The 14,526-nt window shown below is 33.0% G+C and overlaps 1 protein-coding gene and 1 pseudogene across 1 annotated transcript in view; one reads left to right on the top strand and one right to left on the bottom strand.

Moving 5' to 3' along the window:
• Nucleotides 1-14,526, bottom strand: part of WASF1 (WAS protein family member 1) — a 61,320-nt gene that overhangs the window by 28,111 nt on the left and 18,683 nt on the right. The gene's annotated exons all lie outside the window — the stretch shown is intronic.
• LOC111742832 lies at nt 5,420-5,539 on the top strand (annotated as a pseudogene).

The raw sequence follows: 14,526 nt of genomic DNA, 5'->3' as shown, positions 1-14,526 counted from the left end.
CTGGCTAAAAAAGCTGTGGTACATATACACGATGGAATATTACTCAGCCATAAGAAGAGATGAAATACTGCCATTTGTAAAAACATGGATGGACCTTGAAATAATCATACTAAGCGAAATAAGCCAGACAGAATAAGTTGATAATCGCATGATATCACTTTTATGTGGGATATAAACCTCAAAGCAACAAATGAACAGGACAAACAGAGACTCATGGACATGGACAATAGTCTAGAGGTTATCAGAGGGTAGGAGGTGGTAGAGGCAGACGTGAGAAAAAAAATTTTTAATCATTTCTTCAATTAAAAAAAAAAAACTTCTTTAGTTAACCTGAGGAAAATTAAATGGCTGCTTTAAAAAAAGTCATAAAATAATTAGAGTTAATAATAGCTTTTTGGGTTATATAAAGAACGTAAGAATTAGAAGTTATTATGTCCTCAATGACAAGTGATTAATTCCTTATACTCACTCATACATCAGTGAAACAACGAAGATATGATCATATATTGGTATTTCTGAATTTTTAAATGAATTTAATATTAAATAAGGAGATTTTTATATTAAATTATAGAAATAGTATTTTTAATTTTCATAAGAGCAGTATTTAAAGAATTATATTATGTGACCTAAGGAAACAGATTAGAATAAAATATTCTAATAAAAACAAATTTTAATAATTTTTGAGGGAGCAAATCTTTTTTAAGAAATGTCCTACACCTCTCTAAGGTTAGAAGCCACTTAATATGTATAACAGAACAATTAAATAATTTGAGCACAAGAATGTTTAAATGAAGATATAATCTTCATGAAAACAGTTTTCCTAATAAACTTCTATGCAAATGACATATTTTTCCTAATAAACTTCTATGCTTTATAATTCTGACACGATTGGTTAATAAAAACAATTTTGAAATAAAAACTTCATATTAACATATCAAATCTAATTTTAAAAAATTTGCATTCCAATTATCTAAAATCATACATCTTTAAAGAAAGTGATTTAATTTAAAAAATATAAAAATTGTTTAAAAGTGTATCATAGACTTTTTACAACTTACTTTCCCCCCAAAATCTATAATGTATATATCTTAAACTTTTATTATTGTAAATAAACAACTGAAATAGACTGACAGTACCAATGAAAAAATATAAGCGTCTGCAGAACAAATTTAGAAATATATAAAATAACAAATTCCTCCTTTGTTATGAGCAGTAATCTTTAAAACTACTCACTGTTCATGAATCTCTAAAATTCTATACACAAAGAGATGATAAAGCCAAATTAGGCACTCATGAGACTGACTGTTAATCATGCTGCCCATATCCAGCTATTTGATTGCTCTAAGATGCTTTGGCTCTTGCTCAAAGAATTTGTCCTAAGTATGGTGCTATCTTTACCAAAAATAAATAAATATGTAGATAATTATATCTTTTAGTTCAAGTCACAATAGCAAAGTATTAAATTTTGACAGGCTAAGGTTGAAAAGAACAAACTACTATGTGAACTAAAGTAAAAAAGAAATAAAGAAATAGCAACACACTGCAATTCATTATAAACATTACTATTACATTCAAGATGAAAATTGGATGTTCATGAAATAATAAATAGTATTAAACACCTATATAGTGGAAATGAGATTCAGTATACTCGACTTACTAATAAGATCCACTAGAGAGTCGTAATCGTGTGATTCCATGTTACTCTCAAAGAAAATATGTATTTCTTTTAAATTAATCTAACCACTATTGAGACTTAATTGACAAATCATTATTTAAGCATAATATTGTTCCAAGATTTTGTTAGTGGTTTAAGAGATGTTAATTTAAAATTTGAGGTATGTAAACCTCAAATTAAACTATATGAAAAACAAGATCAAGTGTTCTTTATACTATTAATACCTCTAAAAATAATAATTACATATCAAATATGTTGTACTTTATATAAAAAGTGGCACTTTTAAACACTGCCATCCATCCATTCATCTAGTCATCCATTTATTGAACACCAATGAGTCAAACATTCTCCTATGGATTAGCTAGAATTTAGTATCTAACTGTATTTGTTAAGTGCAATGAAGTAAAAGTGCTATTTCCTCAAGGAAATGACATTTAAATTAGACCAAAAGCCAAAAGGTTTATTGGGAGTTAGGTAGCTAGGTTAGGGGAGTTGAAATGCGCGTGCGCGCGTGTGTGTGTATGTGTGTTAACTTTGAAGGTGCATCATAAGCAGAGGTGCTGAACTGCAAAGGTGCTTGATGCACCGGCAGATATGGACCAAGCCAGTGAACAGGAGTGCAGTGAGCAGAGACTGAGAGGCAGCAAGTGATCTGATCAAGTAGGACCTTGAAGGTCATTTTGAAGATTTTTAATGCTATCCTAATGGGAAGTCATTTAAGAATTTTAAGCAAAGGAGTGACAAGATCAGCAATGGCTATTCATTCTACCTGCTCTATGGAGACTTGGGGGGTGGGGAGTAGTGATGGCAGAATAAATGCATGTGGACTGGTTGGAAGATCCAGTTATAAGATGGCTGAAGTAGAATGGTAGTCATTTAGTGATAAAGAAGCATGTCACTTCAAGATATATCCTAAGGGTAGAATCAACAGGACCAATGATGGATTAGATGTAGTGGTGAGGCCCAAAATACTAAACATTATTTCTGAAGCAGATCAATTATATCAACATATTATTTCCTATCCACAAAATCTATGGGTTAGGAAGAGATTTAAGACCAACACTAGTAACAAGTACAACCAGGTAACTGAGATCACCAAGAGAATAACAATGGTATTTTGGGGCAGAGTTGTGGATGAATGACAGCTTTTAAAGCAAAACTGATCAAGAAGGTAAGAGCATTTAGTGGCTTTTTCCCCTTTCCTTTTCCCTTATGTTTCATTACTCTCCTATATGACATATGCCTACTTTACCTATTTCGGCCCCCAAAGGAGAAATCTTAGATCTACTTAACTTCTCGGTTCCTCTACCCTGTTCTCATTCTCTATATCCCATAACTTGAGTTCACCTGACTTCTAGAGGGCCAGGTAAACACAATATTCCTAACGTTTCACTTTCCTATGCCCCTACCCATATGAAATGTCCTATTATTTTCTTTCTGTACCAGACAGCATAGCAAAAAAATGAAGATCTGCATTACTAACAATTTCACTTCTCCAATGTTTAACTATATCTTTCTCCTCATGTGTGTGAGGGAACAGAATAGGTGGTGACTACTGACAATGGTAACAGCCACACTATCCTGTGGAACTGTACATCTATAATGGCATGGATTTCATTTCTCTCTCTTTTGTTGAAGTTTACCATTCAAATGAGTGCTAAAAGGACCTCACTAAATATTTTAAGGCTAACAGTGAAGTGGCATACACTATAGGGAAAATTTTAATATTTACACATCAAAAATTCAGTAATTTATTGGCAATTTTTGAAGGAGAAAAAACTTTTCAGACCCCTAATATTAACTTAAACTATTTTTAATATGTTACTTAGCAGCATACAAATATAAAACCAGATGTAAAATCCTTAGGCTTATAGCTCTTATACAACTATAAAACTGAAACAGATTTAAAATTAAATACAACAAAACCAATAAAGTTCGAAATAACAGTATTAAATATGAAATCATTTTGCTTTAACTCATTGTTTGCTGTATGAATCTTATATTGACTGCTCCCGAAATCTGCTTTGTTTTTTTGATTATGCCTATCCTATTATGTGACATGAGCCTTTTCTCTATTTGAACTTCTTTGAAATTTTATTCATATATTACCTGATTGATACTACTTAGGCTTTCCTATGTTCAAATTCATTTATGTAGCAAGTACTGCCATCCTTAGGCTGAAACAAAGTTGTGCTATTTGGCACCAAAGTTATTTTAAACATAATCATAAACGAAGATCTAAACTTACTTGGCAAGACTCATTATAAGGTGGACATCTAAATGATTCAGAACGTGCTTTCATTAAGTCCTTTTAAAATATATATGTTTTTAAGTTTTAGTTCTCAGAAAACTCACAAACATTCAAAAATATGCCAGGCTGAGAACCATTCTGGGCCAAGCCAAAGACATGACTAAAAGAGACTGAATGAACTGCTCAAGAGGCAGGGCTAGGAACAGAGCCTATTTGTGTGCATGTGTGTTTTAACACACTCTGTTGCTTCTTTTTTTATTAAGATGAATTTATACAATATGCATTTTTTAAAACCATTCTAACAGTTCACTACCCAGGGGTTGAGCAAAATTTCACTTAAGATGAGAAAAAATGATTCTTTCACTAACTAAAACAGATGAATACATATTATTTAATAAACAGAAAAATACATCATCAGTATGTATCATAGATGAGAGCGACCCCACCACCCACAGACTCCTTCTGCATGTGATTTAAGCCAAGATACAGAAAATTTTATCTCCCTTCTCCACCAACTTTCTCTCATTTTCAGGCCAGGCCTTATCTTATCTTCAGATATATAATTCCAAATATTGTTTATCTCATATAGACAGCCCTATGAATAAACCTCAAAATCAACAAGTCCCAAATTAAAGTCATCATTTTCCCCTAGCAAAACCTGGCTCTGATATTAGTTAACAGCTCCAGAAACCAAGTTAGAAATAGTGAAATCTTCTTTGACTCCTTCCAATTTCACTATATCCAATCTGACCAAGAATATCCATTAAATTTCTAATAGACCTGTTGGCCTCAAACTGTCAGTATGTTCCTTAAAATTCTTAAAAATATTCACAAATAACCTTCGAAAATTTTTCTACAAATTTATATTTCTATTTTCTCACAAATACCAGGGGAAATGCTTTCCAATGCCTTTGTTATGGCCTATAAGATACACTATAATTTATTTGATATTCACTAATATATTTTGGTGACTTCCAAATTTTTGCTATAATAAATAATAATGGGATAACCTTTCATTATATAAGTCTTTATACAAGTATCAGGTTATTTTCTTGGAACATGAAAATTTCAAGGCCTTTGAAATATTTATTTTCAAATTGCTTCTCGTAAAATTATACCATTTTCATTCTCATCACACATAAGGTATTTTCTCAACTCCATTATTTACTGTCTATGAGACATCTTGTATATCAATTTCTTCATCTTTAAAACTGGGATAGTAATAACACCTACCTCAAGGGTTTTTTGTGAAGGCTAAAATGGTTACTACATGTAGAGCTTTTAGAAAAATCCTTGGTGCTCCTGGACAACCAATAGGTCAAAGAAAAAGTCAAAAGAGAAATCAGAAAATATCTTGAGACAAACAAAAATGAAAACAAAACATACCAAAACTAATGGGATACAGCAAAAGCAGTCCTAAGAGGACGGCTTACAGTGCTAATTGCCTATATTAAAAAAAAAGAAATATCTCAAATAAAAAACATAACTTTCCAGTCTACGGCCATGCTACCCTGAACACACCCCTTCCCAGTCTGATCTCGGAAGTTAAGCAGAGTTCGGCCTGGTTAGAACTTGGATGGGAGACCACCTAGGAAAACCAAGTGCTGTAGGTGTTAAAAAATAAAAAAATAAAAAATAACCTAACTTTCCAATTCAAGCAACTACAAAAAGAAAAAACAAACTAAACCCGAAGTTAGCAGAAGAAAGGAAATAAAGTTTAGAGGAGAAATAAATAAAATAGAGACTAGAAAGATAACAGAAAAAAAATCAATGAAACTAAGAGTTGGCTTTTGAAGAAACAAACAAAATCGACAAAATTTTAGCTAGACAAAGAAAAAGAGAGGACTCAAACAACACACAGAAATACAAAGGTTCATAAGCAACTACTATGAACAACTACGTACCAATAAATTAGATAACCAAAATGGATAAATTCCTAAAAACATACGCCCTACCAAGACTGAATCACGAAGAAACAGAAAATCTGAACAGACCAGTAATGAGTAAGGAGATTGAATCAGTAATCAAAAACGTCACAAGAAAAGTCTAAGACCTGATGGTAATTTCTATTAAACTTTCAAAGAATTAATACCAATTCTTCTCAAACTCTTCTAATAAACATTTAAAGAAGAATTAAAGCCAATATTTCTCAGACTGTTCCAAAAAAATAGGAGAGGAGGGAACACTCCCAAACACATTTTACAAAGCCAGCAAATCCTGACACCAAAGCCAAATAATGACACTACAAGAAAACCACAAGCCAATATCCCTGATGAATATAGATGCAAAAATTCTCATCAAAATACTAACCAAAGTCAACAGGTTACTAAATACTAAACAAAGTCCACTAAGAGGATAACATACCATGATCAAATAGGACTTATCCCTGGGATGCTAACACTGGGTATTGTACACTAAGGATTAAAAGACCTAATCAAGACTAATCACATTTTATTCTAAAGTTGCATCTAGTCTATCAATTTTTAAAATTTCTAATATCTCAGTCATTAAATAATAAATATTAATAATAAAACATTAAGTGTATTATTCTTGGTTTAATCCTTTCTGGAAAGTAAACAATGAGTAGATAAAACTCTTCCATGCTATAGAAACAATATTTTGTAATGTAAGAATTCTGTACATTTTAAGACTTCCAAGATTGGTCTAAATAACAGGATCAACAAAGTATGCAGCTATACTAATTCATCTATTGTATAAGTTTAATAAATAGGAATTTTAGAATATTAAATTTAGAATTTAGATATATATTAAGTCACAGTATTTAGTAATCACAATTTTGAGTCAAGGACTCATGAAACTCACAAAATCATCTTTTCTATTATGTTTGATTCTTAGTTACATTTTCACCTTTCTACTGTTTCCTCTCAATACAAGTAAAAGAAAATACAAATATGGAAAAACTATGAGACACACTATTAACATTTTAATTCTATTCCCCGACTTGGACATGGAACTGCTATGCTGAAGCAATCAGTGAGAATAATAAATCTACATCTTGAGTCTCACATTTATTATTGTCTTTTTATCCTGTTTTTAGGAAAAAAATATGTATAAATTTTATTGAGGTATAATCGAAGGACAATATACTGCATCGATAAGCAGAATTCTAAGATGGTGCTCAGATCTCTAGCCCCAAGTGCTATTCCTATGATTATATTACATGTTTAGAAAGATTTTGAAGATATAATTATGGGCAATAATCAGGTGACCTTAACATATGGAGATTATATGCATGGGCTTAACTAATCACATGAGCATTTAAAAGCAGAGTGGTTTCTCCAGCAAAAACAAAAGAGGAGGTCAGAGATTCAAATAATGAGAGAGATTCAGCACACCATGGCAGGCTTAAAGATGGAGAGGGCCTCCAGGAGCTAAGAGCAACGCTTGGCTGAAAGTCAGAAATAAAACAGGAACCTCAGTTCTAAAACTGCAAGGAAATGCGAATGTGCATGAGCTTGGAAGCTGATTTTTCCTCAAAGCCTCCGCAAAGGAGTGCAGCCCAGCTGATACCTTGATTTCCGCCCTAAGCAGAAAACCAGCCAAACACACCCAGATTTCTGACCTACAAAACTGAGATAATTCATAGGAGTTGTTTTAATCAGCTAAATTTGTGGTAACTCATTAAGCAACAAAAGAATATTAACAGACTGCACAATTTAAGAGTTTAAAGTCTGATCGGTTTTTTAAAAGTTTTCAGTTTAACAACATAAAATTACCACAGTGATCCCTTCAGTTTTCTCTGTGCCCCTTTGGAATCCTCCCTTTACCCATGTCCACAAGCAACCACTGACTTGCTTTCTAACACCATAGATTTGTTAACTTGTAGAATTCTATATAAGTAGAATCATAAAGTACTCTTTTTTCACCTGCCTTTTGTCCATTAAGCCTAATAATTTTTAGATTAATCCATATTGTTGTATGTATCAACAATTCACTTATTTTTATTGCTGAATAGTAGTATTTCATTGTATGGATGTATCATAATTTATCCATTCATCTGTTGACGGACATTTATTTGGGTTATTTTCAGTTTTGACTAATACAAATAAAGTTAGTATGAACATTTTGTACAAGTTTGTGTGTGAATGTATGGACATATGTTTTTGCTTTTCTTGGGTAAATTATATGCATAAGTTTGTTTTAAGAACCTGGAACAGGGGATGCTGAGAAGTGGTGGTGGGTGAAGAGTTCACTGGGGAGTGAAAAATGAGAGGGATTCTTTTGAGATCCAAAAGTAAATTTCAGGAGAAGCTGTGGACACTCCTCTTTCATATCTGGAAAAATGTTAGAGGAAGTGAGAGTCTATAAACTGTTTGAATGATAGCAAGAAAGATGGATCGATAGGCAGAGACTTAAGTCTCTTCTTTCTAAAGAAAGAAGAGTTTTCCCAACTATCTTTCAATGTTTTTATTTTGTTGCCTATAAGCCTAATAAAATAAAACATTGTATAGATTACATTTAATGCATTTTCAATGCATTATTACAAAGATGTCTGCATCGGATTTCTCATTTGCTATAATGAACAATGTTAACTTTGTCTTCTATGAACAGGTACATAAAAGCAAGAACCATGGCCTAGTCTTAGGCATACCCCTAAGGAAGGACCATATATCAGCAAGAACGGAGCCCATATAGGAAGTCTTCAATTAATATGTATTTCATACACAAGCAAATAAAGAAAGGGGGTCTAAAACCAAACACACAAAGGGAGGAGGGACTTTGCTACCAATAACAGAGCTTAATAAATCTAAACTTTATTATTAAGCAATTTGAAAGAGTACAAGTGGTGAAATTCAGAATTCAATCTGTCTCACTGACATATCTGAAGTGATTAGTGGACGCTTTAGCGAATATATTTAAGGAAATATATTCAAAATGTTTTTAAAGAGTAAAAGTAATATGAATTCATCAAGAATGATTACTTATGAAAAAAAATTTGGGGGGGGGGATGGTGACAGGTCCTAGAACATAGGGAGAGAAATTCTGCTTCATCCCACTCCCATTTTTTTCATGATTACTCTTCTGTGAGTCTACTCTTTCCTAATCATATTTTAACTTTTTCATTGTATTCTCAAAATAAGCAAGATATAAACTAAGATATGTCAGACAGACAGCATATTTCTTGTTTCAAAAGTCATAAAACAAAAAATAGTGGAGGGAATACTGATTCTATGAAACCAGTATTACATTAAAACAAGAAACAAAGATATGTCAAGGAAACTACAGACCAACATCTCTTATGAACAGAGATACAAAAATCCTCAACAAAAATTAGCAACGTGAATCCAACAATATATCAGTGTATTAAAAAAAACTATACACCACAACCAACTATACTGGGATTCATTCCAGTAATGGAAGGCTGGTTCAACATTTGAAAACTAGTTAATATCATCCATCATATCAACAGGAAAAATCACATGATATTAATAGATGCAGAAAAAAACATTTGATAAAGTCAACATACATTCATGATAAAACTTCTTGGCAAACTAAAACTAGAGGATAACTTCCTCAACTTTGTAAAGAAAATCTATGAAAAACCTAGAGCTAACATTGTACTTAATGGTGAGAAACCAGAAGGTTTCCTGCCAAGATCAGGCATAAGGCAAGGATGTTCTCTCTCACATTGTACTTAGATAATGCAATAAGACAAGAAAAGGAAATAAAGTATACAGATTGACAAGGGAGAAATAAAACTGTCTTAATTCCTAGATAATATGATTGTCTATGTAGAAATCCCAAATAGACCAAAAAAAAACACACAAAAACCAAAAAACAAAAAACACAAAAAACACCTCTTGGAATAGAAAGGTTTAAAGATACAAGGTAAATATATAAAATCCAACTATTTTTCTATATACCAGCAATAAACAATTGGAATTTGAAATTAAAAACATATTTACATTAGCACCCCCGAAAAAATACTTAATTATAAATCTAACAAAATACATATAAGGTCTATATGAGGAAGACAACAAAACTCTGATGAACGAAATCAAAGAACTAAATAAATGGAGAGATATTTCATGTTCATGGATAGGAAGACTCAATACTGTCAAAATGTCAGTTCTCCCCAATTTGATCTATAGATTCAAAGCAATCTGAATCAAAATTCCAGCAGGTTATTTTGTGGTTATCAACAAACCAATTCGGAACTTTATATGGAAAGGCAAAAGACCCAGAATAGTCAATGCAATATTGAAGAAGAACAAAGTCTGAAGTCTGACATTATCCAACTTCAAGACCTACTATAAAGCTATAGAAATCAAAACCGTGTGGTATTGGCAAAAGTATAAGCAAAAAGATCAATAAAACAGAATACAGAGTCCAAAAACAGACCCACATAAATACAGTCAGTTGATCTTTGACAAAAGAGCAAGGGCAATACAATGGAACAAAGATAATCTTTTCAACAAACGGTGCTGGTACAATTGGACATCCACATGCAAAAAAAAAAAAAATGAATATAAACACAGACATTACACTCTTCACAAAAATTAACTCTAAATAGATCACAGATCTAAATGTAAACTGCAAAACTATAAAATGCCTAGAAGATAATGTAGAAAATCCTAGTGACCTTGAGTCTGGCAATAACTTTTCAGATATCACACCAGATCTATGAAACTATAATTGATAAGCTGATTATTAAAATTAAAATTTTCTGCTTTGCAAAAGACACTGTCAAGAGAATGAGAAGAAAAACCATAGACTGGGAGAAGATATTTGCAAAAGACTGAAAAAGGACTGTTATCCAAATTATACAGAAACTCAAACAACCTGATTAAATATTGGGCACAAGATCTAAACAGATACTTCACCAAAAAACGATACAAAGACAGCAACTAAGCAAGTGAAAAGATGCTCAACATCATATGTAATTAGAAATTGCAATTAAAACAATGAAATGCCACTACATATCTATTAGAATGGCCAAAATCGGGAAAACTGACAATACCAAATGCTAGCAAGGATGTGGAGCAACAGAAACCTTTCATTCATTACTGGTGAGGATGTGTACTGGTCACTTCAGAAGACAGTTTGAAAATTTCTTTAAAAACCAAACAAAACCTTATCATATGATCTAGCAATCATGTTCCTTGGCATTTACGCAATGCGTTGAAACTCTTTGTCCACACAATAACCTGCACATGGATGTTCACAGCAGCTTTATTCAGAATTGCCAAAACTTGGAAGCAACTAAGATGTCCTTCAGCAGGTGAATGGATGAAATACGGTATATCCAAACAATGGAATATTATTCTGTGCTAAAAAGAAATGGGCGGTCAAGCCATGAAAAGACATAGAGGAACTGTAAATGTATATTACTAGGAGCAAGAAGCCAATCTGAAAAGGTTACATACTGTATGATTGTAACTATATGACATTCTGGAAAAGGTAAAACTGGAGACAATAAAAAATCAGTGGTTGCAAGAGGTTGGGAGAGGGGCTTTGAGTGGTAATATTGGTTCACTGAGTGTAACGATGTACCACTCTGGTACAGGATGTTGACAGTAGGGGAGGTCATACGTGTGGGGTGAGGGAGTGTGTGTGAACTCTACTTTGTTTAATTTTGCTGTGAACCTAAAACTGCTATAAAAAATAAAGCCTATAAAAAAAAGTAACAAAAGATGTGAGTGTGCTTAATGCCACAGAACTGTGTATTTTCAAAATGGTTAAAATAAATTTTGTTATGCATATTTTACCACAATTTTCAAAAAGTCATAAGAGAATTCTAGCAACAACTGAAACTACAAAAGTATTCTATTCAGATGTCTGTCCCCCTTCTATCTCTTACTCAAATTACTGTCTTAGTCCATTCAAGCCGCTGTAACAGAATACCACAGACTGGGTGGATTATTAACAAAGGAAATTTATTTCTCACAGTTGATGGCTGGGAAGTCTAAGATGCTTAAGGCAGCTCAAGGCAGTCCAAGATCAAGTATGTGGTGAAGGCCTGCTTCCTATGTCATAGATGGCCATCTTCCCCGCACTGTGTCCTCGCATAGATGGAAAGGGCTAGAGAGCTTTTATACTAACATCATCATTTAAGAAAGTTTCCTTTAAAGCAATATTTTTCTAATTACAGCAAGTCCTCCCAACATCGTCAGTAAGTTTTGCAACTTTAAGCAAAACAACATATAACAATACCAATTGTATCATAGGCTACTTAATATAAACTAGAGTTAGGTTTCTACAGCATCTCATCAAGGTTGAAATGACATTATTTGAGGGCCTGCTGTACCTCCTTCTGGCTTAGACTTTCTGCAATAGTGCTCAGAGTGTGGTCCTTAAACTGCATAAGCATTAGTGTCACCTGGGAACCTGGAAGAGGTGCAGAATTTAGTCCCACTCCAGAACTTCAATCAGAATATACTACTCAATAAGATCCCCACATCAGGATGCACAATGTTTGAGTACAGTGTTTCCAGAAGACTTAGCTCTTGTGCACCCCTTCTACCTTCTCTTTTAGGTTCCCAGCAAGAGGCATGAATTCTAGGAATAAAGGAAGCAAGGTACAACAAAAGTCAAATGGATAGGCCAAGTTTTTATAAAAGGAGAAGGGTAGGTATGTAGTAGTGCAAAATTAAATTTAAAAGGGTATCAAGGGGACAACTGGAAAAGAGAAACATTCATAAGAAAAATCAGTGGGGGGGTAGGTAGATGGAGTAAAGGGGGTCAAATATGTGGTGACAAAAAGAAATCTAACTATGGGAGGTGAACACACAGTGTAAATATATATATGTGTGTGTGTGTGTGTATATATGCCTTATTATTAAAGCGTACAGCTGTAACTTACTGGATTTTGTTAATCAATGTCACCATAAAAATAAATAAATAATAAACAAGAAAAATCGGTGGTAATAATAAGATGCCATTAACCAAAACAGGAGAAGTCAATATCAGAGAATAAGGGGAATGGAAAATCAGATGAACGCTTACGAAAAGAAAGAGTTTCATGGACCAAGAAACCAGAGAAAAAGACTATGAAGAGGGTTTACTAGTGAGAAAAAATAATGTCCTATAATAATTCTATTCTGAATTCTCCTCATTCTGACCAAAATATTTCTTAACACTTTTACCCTGAAGATATTTAAGATTATAATGTTTTTAATGCTAATGTCATTCTCAGGTGGCATTTATACACCAAAAGTAGACTTTACAAAAAAATATCCAGATTACAATGAGAATAGTGAGCTTCCTCATTCTATGGAAAGCAAGGCTCAAAAATGACAACAGAAAACCAACATGGAAAAAAACCTCTTTCAGTTTCAGTGTCACATACATTATTAAAATAATAAACTAATATTGGTATTTTATACTCTAGGAATGGATTAAACATTTTTATTTTATCCTCAAGCAAAAATATTGCTAGTTGTACTTAATCTGTGAAATTTAAAAGGCAGTTCCCGACAATGGTTAGGAGTACAGAGTCTGACCATAGAGGAGATGGTCAGACTCTGGTTTGAAACTGGCTCTGCCATGTACACATTGCTAAGGACTTAAACCTTTCTCCACCTCTGGGGCTAGCCTGGTACATAGCAAATAAGAACTCAAAAATGTTCATTATTATTTGTGAAAATTTTTTTGAAAGTATCTCTTTCAAAAAAGGAATCTTCCAAATGTAAAGGGCTACCCTATCTCAATATAATTGCAATTTCTTTCATTTTAAAGGACAATACTTGAATGAAAGGGAACAGCAGTCATCTGGATTTCTGCCACCTTCTCTTTCATGAACTATTATTTTGCATGACCACAGATCCATTATGCATATGCTTGTAGGAAAGTGCTTTGTTGAACCTTCAGGTAGACTGTTTTGGTCTTGAACATAATCAATAACCAAATATGAATGTTAGTTTTTAAGACTCAGAAAACCAGATACAGGGTTTTAGGAGCTCTGTACCAGGAGTCAGGGACAAAGACCAACTATATTTCTTACTATATCACAATATCGCAAGAAGCAATTCTGCAATTAAAATGCAGCTATATCTTAATCATTTATGCTTGTATCTATATACCTAAGTCTAAAAGTACATTCAATTAAATTGCCTTGGCAACTGACTTTCACTTCCTTTTTATACTAAAAGATGAAAGAGGATAGGAAAAAAAAAAGAGATCCAGTTTTCAGAATTCTAAAAGTCCACTTGCATGCAATCTGTTTCTAAAAAGATTAAAACTGTGAGACTATTCTGTGAGGATCCATTCCTTACGAATAACACTTCTTTGAGCTATTCCATGCCATTTAAGAAAAGTAAAAGACTTAGTCTCCATCCTCTTATCACCTCCTACATTCCCCCCAGGGCTATGACTCTGTTGCTTGTTCTACCAAATAACCCAAGCCAATTTTATGCGCTATTTAATAACTGTGCATTGTTACCCACAAGTATTATTCAGTTTATGAAACCTTAAGTACCTCAGGACCTACAGATTAAAAATTCTTTGCAAATCTTTAATACCTTATCTTTATATTCCTTGAATATAGGTTGGTCTTGTGGTTTGTTCTGACAGTATCATGTGGTGGAATGACACTATGACTTCCAAGAGACCTCATAGCTCTCACAGAACTCTTCCACAG

Source organism: Pteropus vampyrus, unplaced genomic scaffold (assembly GCF_000151845.1).
Source record: "Pteropus vampyrus isolate Shadow unplaced genomic scaffold, Pvam_2.0 Scaffold101, whole genome shotgun sequence".
Taxonomy (NCBI): Eukaryota; Metazoa; Chordata; class Mammalia; order Chiroptera; family Pteropodidae; genus Pteropus; species Pteropus vampyrus.
This window is presented reverse-complemented; position numbering and strand designations above follow the sequence as displayed.